The 7,909-nt window shown below is 36.6% G+C and overlaps 1 pseudogene; it reads left to right on the top strand.

The window, feature by feature from the left end:
* Nucleotides 1–371: 371 nt before the first annotated feature.
* LOC105719118 (60 kDa heat shock protein, mitochondrial-like) lies at nt 372–2,430 on the top strand (annotated as a pseudogene).
* The last annotated feature ends 5,479 nt before the right edge of the window (nt 2,431–7,909 follow it).

Below are 7,909 nucleotides of genomic sequence, written 5' to 3'. Positions count from 1 at the left end.
TCCTCCCATTCCTTGTGTCATTGCTGTCATTTATTTCACTTATACATAATCAAATCCATCATTACTATTATTATGTTGAGCAAACTGTTATCTGTTAGATCAATTAAGACTAAGAACAATAAAATTTTTAGTTTTGCTTTTACTTATTTTTCTCTAATGTTCTTCCTTTATGTAGGTTCAAATTTCTGACTTATATTATTGTCCTTCTCTTTAAAGAACTTCTTTAAACATTTCTTGTAAGGCAGATCTACTAACAATACAGCCCCTCAATTTTTAAGTTGCTGGATAAAGTCTTAAAAAAGTTTTTCTTTGCCCTCATTTGCCGCTGATGACCTGCCTCGCCATGCACACCCTGCCACTGCCCCACAGAAATGCTTTGGTTACACATAGTCTTTCGCCAGATGAGACCAGTGTCCGGGGTACTGGCTCCTCATCTCACTCGGGCTTATGCCAAATATGTAAATTTTGGTGCAGATGCCTGAACCTTAATGCTTCAAGGTGTAGACCTTTTAGCCAATGCCATAGCCATTGCCATGGGGCCAAAGGGAAGAACAGTGATGATTGAGCAGAGCTGGGGAAGTGCCAAAGTAACAAAAGATGGTGTGACTGTTGCAAAGTCAATTGACATAAAGGTTAAATATTAAAATATTGGAGCTAAACTTGTTCAAGATGCTGCCAATAACACAAATGAAGAGGCTGGGGATGGCACTACCACTGCTACTATACTGGCACGCTCTAATGCCAAGGAAGGCTTTGAGAAGATTAGCATAGGTGCTAATCCAGTGGAAATCAGGAGAGGTGTGATGTTAGCTGTTGATGCCGTAATTGCTGAACTTAAAAAGGAGTCTAAAACTGTGACTGCCCCTGAAGAAATTGTGCAGGTTGCTACAATTTCTGCAAATGGAGACAAAGAAATTGGGAATATCATCTCTGATGTGATGAAAAAGCTTGGAAGAAAGGGTGTCATCATAGTAAAGGATGGAAAAACATTGAGTGATGAATTAGAAATTATTGAAGGCATGAAGTTTGATCGAGGCTATATTTCTCCATACTTTGTTAATACATCAAAAGTTCAGAAATGTGAATTCCAGGATGCCTATGTTCTGTTGAGTGAAAAGAAAATTTCTAGTGTCCAGTCCATTGTACTTGCTCTTTTTTTTTTCTTTTGAGACGGAGTTTCACTCTTGTTACCCAGGCTGGAGTGCAATGGCACGATCTCGGCTCACCGCAACCTCCGCCTCCTGGGTTCAGGCAACTCTCCTGCCTCAGCCTCCTGACTAGCTGCGATTACAGGCACGCGCCACCATGCCCAGCTAATTTTTTGTATTTTCAGTAGAGACAGGGTTTCACCATGTTGACCAGGATGGTCTCGATCTCTTGACCTTGTGATACACCCGCCTTGGCCTCCCAAAGTGCTGGGATTACAGGCGTGAGCCACTGCGCCCGACTTTGTACTTGCTCTTGAAATTGCCAGTGCTCACTGTAAGCCTTTGGTCATAATCGCTGAAGATGTTGATGGAGAAGGTCTAAGCACACTCGTCTTGAATAGGCTAAATGTTGGTCTTCAGGTTGTGGCAGTCAAGGCTCCAGGTTTGGTGGCAATAGAAAGAACCAGCTTAAAGATATGGCTATTGCTACTGGTGTAGTGTTTGAAGAGGTGTTGACCCTAAATCTTGAAGACATTCGGCCTCATGACTTAGGAAAAGTTGAAGAGGTCATTGTGACACAGATGATGCCATGCTCTTAAAAGGAAAAGGTGACATGGCTCAAATTGAAAAACATATTCAAGAAATTACTAAGCAGTTAGATGTCACCACTAGTGAATATGAAAGGAAAAACTTAATGAATGGCTGGCAAAACTTTCAGAGGGAGTAGCTGTGCTGCAGGTTGGTGGGACAAGTGATGCTGAAGTAAATGAAAAGAAAGACAGAGTTACAGATGCCCTGAGTGCTACAAGAGCTGCTGTTGAAGAAGGCATTGTTTTGGGAGGCGGTCATGCCCTGCTTTGGTGCATTCCAGCCTTGGACTCATTGCCTCCAGCTAATGAAGATCAAAAAATTGATATAGAAATTATTAAAAGAAAACTCGAAATTTCACCAGTGACCATTGCTAAGAACAGATTGAGGATTTTTGATAGTTGAGAAAATTACGCAAAGTTCCTCAGAAGTTGGTTGTGATGCTATGGTTGGAGATTTTGTGAATATGGTGGAAAAGGGAATTACTGACCCAACAAAGGTTGTGAGAACTGCTCTATTGGATGCTGCTGGTGTGGCCTCTCTGTTAACTACAGCAGAAGTTGTAGTCACAGAAATTCCTAAAGAAGAGAATGACCCTGGAATGGGTGCAGTGGGTGGAATGGGAGCTGGTATGGGAGGTGGCATGTTCTAACTCCTAGAATAGTGCTTTACCTTTATTAATGAACTGTGACAGGAAGCCCCAGACAGTTTTCCTCACCAATAACTTCAGAGAAATCTGTTGGAGAAAATGAAGAAAAGGCTAGCTGATGTTTAAGAAATCACTATAACCATCAGTTACTTATTTCAATTGACAAAGTACATAATGGTTTATTGCTGCCATTGTCCATGCCTACAGTTAATTTATTTTTTATTTTTGAATAAAGGGACTTTTGTACATTCCTGATACTGGGTACAAGAGCCATGTACCAATGTATTGCTTTCAACTTAAATCACTGAGGCATTTTTACTACTATTCTGTTAAAATCAGGATTTTATTGCTTGCCACCACCAGATGAGAAGTTAAGCAGCCTTTCTGTGGAGAGTGAGAATAATTATGTTCAAAGTAGAGAAATATCCAATTATGTGACAACCTTTGTGTAATAAAAATTTGTTTAAAGTTAAAAAAGGTTTTTTTCTTTTTTTCCAGGTTTTGCATCTTCCTCATAAAGTCATGAATCTTTTTTTTTTTTTTTTGAGACAAAGTCTTGCTGTGTCACCCAGGCTGGAGTGCAGTGGCATAATCTCGGCTCACTGCAACCTCTGCCTCCAGGTTCAAGTGATTCTCATGCCTCAGCCACTTGAGTAGCTGGGATTACAGGTCTGCATCCCCATGCCTGGCTAATTTTTGTGTTTTTAGTAAAGAGGGGGTTTTGCCGTGTTGTTCAGGTGTGTCTCGATCTCCTGTCCAGCCCTCAAGTGATCTGTCCGCCTTGGCCTCCCAAAGTGCTGGGATTACAGGTGTAAGCCACTGCGCCTGGCCTGGATAAAGCCTTTATTTCTCTTTCACTTTGGAAAGATAATTTCACCAGGTACAGAATTCTTGGTTCTTTCTGTCAACAACAAGTTAATAAAGGTGATTTCCCCCTGACCTGCTTTGGCTTCTTTTAGAATTTATCTTTGATTATCTATAGTTTGAACATGATATGCCCAGGTGTATTTTTTTTTTTTTTTTTGGCATTTATCCTGATTGATATTCTTTTGAGTTTTCTGGATCTGTGGTCTGTTATATGACTTTAACTTGGGGGAAAGTTATCAATTATTATTGTTTTAAATATTTCTTCTGCTCCTGTCTTCCCCTTCCTATATTCCCACCATGTGTATTTACACCTTTTGTAGTTGTCACATAGGTCCATTCTATTTTTTTTCAGTATTTTTTCTATGAGCTTTTCGGTTTGGGAGATTTTTATTGTGCTATTCTCAGGCTCAGAGATTCTTTCCTCATCTGTATCCTGTCTGCTAATAAGCCCATCAAAGGCACTCTTTATATCTGTAAGAGTGTTTTTGGTATCTAGCATTTCTTATTGCTTTTTCTTAGAATTTCCATCAGTCTATTCACGTTGCCCATCTGTTCTTGTATGCTGTCTACTTTATTCATTAGAGCCCTTAGGATATTAATTGTAGTTGTTTTAGATTCTCAATCTGATCATTTCAACATCCTTGCCATACCCGAGTGGGGTTCTGTCTCTTCATACTGTGTTTTTTGTCTTTAATATGCCTTGTAATTGTCTCTTGACAGCTAGACATGGTGTAGTGTACATAGTGAACTGCTGTATATAGGCCTTTATTAATATGGTAAGTTGTGGAGAAGGGAAGCATTCTATAGTCCTATGATAGGTCTCAATCTTTATTCCCTGTGCCTCTGGACTTAAGTGCCTCTCAGTTCATCTCTCTCCCTTTTAAATGGCACAGAATTGCTAGAGTAGGCTTGAGCTGGGCATTTTCCATCTTCCATATTGAAGGTTAGAGTTGCTGGAGTTGGGTTTTCTCTTCCTGTAAGTCAGTTAGGCTCTAATCAAACCCCAAAAGATTAGACTCTGGTTAATAGTTTCTCCTGAGAATGTATCTAAAAAGAGAATGTTTTGGCATATTTAAAAATGGTACCTTTTTCCCTCATCTTGCTCAAAGTGAGAGAGAAATTTTCTCTAACATTCACTTTGAAAATCAGGTCAAGCTATTGGTCACAAAAGTGTGCCCTCTACCCCACTGCTGTGTGCCCCCTGGAATTTAAACTCTCAGACTTGTCCACATTAAGAACAGGAATCTTCAACTCTAGTTCAGGCATTTTTATCTTGGCACTGGTTCCTTCGGTGGTTTTCGCTTGCGGTTTCCTGCTCTGGTAAGTTGTGATTCTTTTCCCCTGTTTGTCTTTTCAATCTGGGGAGAAGCAATTTGCTCCGTGACCTCACTTCTGTTACAGAAGTCTAAGAAAAGTTGTTGATATTTTTAGTTTGTTTTTAACTTTTTGTTAGGGGGGCGTGATTACTTCCAAGTGTCTTACATGCCAGACCAGAAATTAGAAGCCCATATCATTGATTTTTGTATATTGGTCTTGTATTTTTTCACTTTGCTGAACTTATTTATTAGTTGTAATTAATGGGGTGTGTGTGTGTGTGTGTGTGTGTCTGTGTGTTACTTAGCATTTTCAATATACAAGACCATCTATATAGTTTTATCTTTCCCTGTCCAATCTAGATGTCTTTATTTCTTTTTCTTGCCTAATTGTCCTGGCTATAATTTATACAACAATGTTGAACAGAAGTTATGAAGGCAGATGTGTTCTTATTCTGTTCCTGATCTTCTCTTAGGGAGAAAGCATTCAGTCTTTCATCTTTAAATATGATGTTAGCTATGGGTTTCTTGTAGATGCCGCTTAGTAGGTTGAGGAAGTTTCCTTCTATTTCTAGTTTGTTGGTGTTTTCTTTTTATTATGAAAAGTGTTGAGCTTTCTCAATGCTTTGTCTCTGTCTATAAATATAATCATGTGGTTTTGTTCTTCATCCTATTAATACAATGTTGCATTAATTGATTTTCAGATGTTAAGCCAACCTTGCCTTCTTGAGATACATTTCACTCAACTATGGCTTATAATTCTTTTTATATGTTGCTGGATGTGATTTGTTTGCATTTTGTTAAGGATTTTTGCATCAATTTTCATAAGAAATATTGGTCTGTAGTTTTCTTGTGATGATTTTCATATCGGAGTAAACTGGCCTCATAGGATGAATTTGAAAATATTTCATCTTCTTCAGTTTTTAGTTTTAAAATTTATTTTATTATTTTATAGAGATGAGTCTTGCTCTGTCACTCAGGCTGGAGTGCAGTGATGTGATCATAGATCACTGTATCCTCAAACGCCTGGGTTCAAGCGATTCTCCTGCCTCAGCCACCCAAATAGCTAGGATTACAGGCATGCAATACTATGCCTGGCTAATTATAAAAAAATAATTTTCGTAGAGGCAGGGTCTTGCTATGTTGTCCAGGCTGGTCTTGAACTCCTGACCTCAACTGATCCTCTCCAACCTTGTATCCTTTCCAATTTTTATATTAATTCTTTCCTAAGTATTTGGTAGAATTCACCATTGAGTCATCTGTTTTGAGATTTACTTTGTGGGATGTTTTAAATTACTAACTTAATCTTCTGAATTATCAGATTGTTAATTTCTTAAGTTGGTTTTTAGCATGCTGTGACTTTCTAGAAAATATCCATTTCATCAAGTTTGTGGAATTTTTGGATATAAAAAGCTGTTTCTAATTGTCCCTTGTAATCTTTTTCATTTCTGTGAGGTCAGTTATGATGTCTCCTCTTTCAGTCTGATTTTTGTAATTTGAGTTTCTTTTTTTTTTTTTTTGGTCAATCTAGCTAATGATTTGTCAATTTTGTTCTCTTTCAAGAAACCACCTTTTTGTTGCTTTGATTTTCTCTGTTTTTCTGTAATCTGTCCCACTTATTTTCACTATAAACTTCATTATTTTTTTCCTTCTTCTTGCTTTGGGTGTTATTTTCTCTTAATTTAATGTTTCTTATAATAAAAGACTAGGATATTGATTTGAGATGAGTTTTAGTAGTGGTATTTACTGCTACAAAATTTTCTGTGACCACTACTTTACCTGCATCTTATAAGTTTTGGTATGTCATAGTTTCATTTTTGTTCATCTTGAAGTATTTTCTGATTTTCTTTGTGATTTCTTTTTTGACCCATTGTTTAGGAGTATGCTGTTTAATTTCCACATTTGCAAATTTCCCAAGTGTTCTTCTGTTGTGGATTTCTAATATTACTTCATTATAGTTAAAAAACATATTTTGTGTGGATTTCAATCTTTTTAACTTTATTGAAAATTTTTTTATAACATAGGATATAGTCTATCCCAGAGAATGTCTCATGTGCATTTGAGAAAAATGTGTATTCTGCCACTGTTAGATGTAGCATTTTATAGCTGTCTGCTAGGTCTAGTTGATTTATAGTGTCATGTATGTCTTCTTTTTCCTTGTTTATCTTCTTTTGGTTGGCCTGTCCATTTTTGAAAGTCGTATGTTAAAGTTTTTAACTGTAATTATTGAACTGTCTATTTCTCCCTTTATTTCTGTCAGCTGCTGCTTCATGTATTTTTGTACTTTATTGTTAGGTACATATATGTTTTTAATTGTTTTATCTTCCTGATGGTTTGATGCTTTTATCATTGCAGGCTTTCTTTTTTTTTTTGTCTCTAGTAGCAATTTCTGTTTTAAAGTCTATTTTGTCTGACAATAATATAACTACTCTAGCTATCCTATGGCTGCAGTTTGCATCACACATATCTTTTTCTGTCCTTTTACTTTCAACCTATTTGTGTCTTTGAATGTTAAGTATGTCTTTTGTAGATGGCAAATGGTTGATACTAATTTTTCCCTCCCACAGTCTCTTCCTTTTGACTTGATAGTTTAATTTACTCACACTTAATGTTATTATTAATGTACCTACATTTACATATGCAATTTTGCTTTTGTTTTCTATATGTTTATTTTTATTCCTCTGTTCCTCCTTTATTTCTTTTATATTCAGGGTATTTTTTTTAAGACTGACATTTTAATGTCATCAATGATTAATTATATTTAAAAATTATTATCATGGTGCTTACTCTAGGTCTTACAATATACAGATTAACTTATGAAATTGATTTTCAATTTTAGTAACATAACCAATGAAATACAGAAATTTTACTCCTGTATAGTTCCATTTCTTTTCTTCTTTTAATGTTATTATTATTGTATATATCTATATATGTTATAAAACCAGAAATATATTACTATAATTAATAATTTGTATAAATGTGTCTTCATGCACATATATGCTTATTGCAGCACTATTTACAATAATAAAGACAAGAAATCAGCCTAAATGCCCATCAATGGTAGACTATATGTGCTACATACCTAGCATGGAATACTGTAAAGTCATTTAAAAAAATTAGATTATGCCCTTTGCAGGATCATGGATGGAGCTGGAGGCCATTATCCTTAGCAAAGTCATGTAGGAACAGAAAACCAAATACTGCATGTTCTCACTTATAAGTGGGAGCTAAATGGTGAGAACACATGGACACACAGAGGGAAACAACAGACACTGGGACCTATCTGAGGGTGGAGGGTTGGGGAGGACAGGTTAAGGAAAGATTACTAATGAGTACTAGGCTTA

This window comes from Aotus nancymaae, unplaced genomic scaffold, assembly GCF_030222135.1.
Source record: "Aotus nancymaae isolate 86718 unplaced genomic scaffold, 86718_ANA_hifiasm-v0.15.2.pri h1tg000029l, whole genome shotgun sequence".
Taxonomy (NCBI): domain Eukaryota; kingdom Metazoa; phylum Chordata; class Mammalia; order Primates; family Aotidae; genus Aotus; species Aotus nancymaae.
This window is presented reverse-complemented; position numbering and strand designations above follow the sequence as displayed.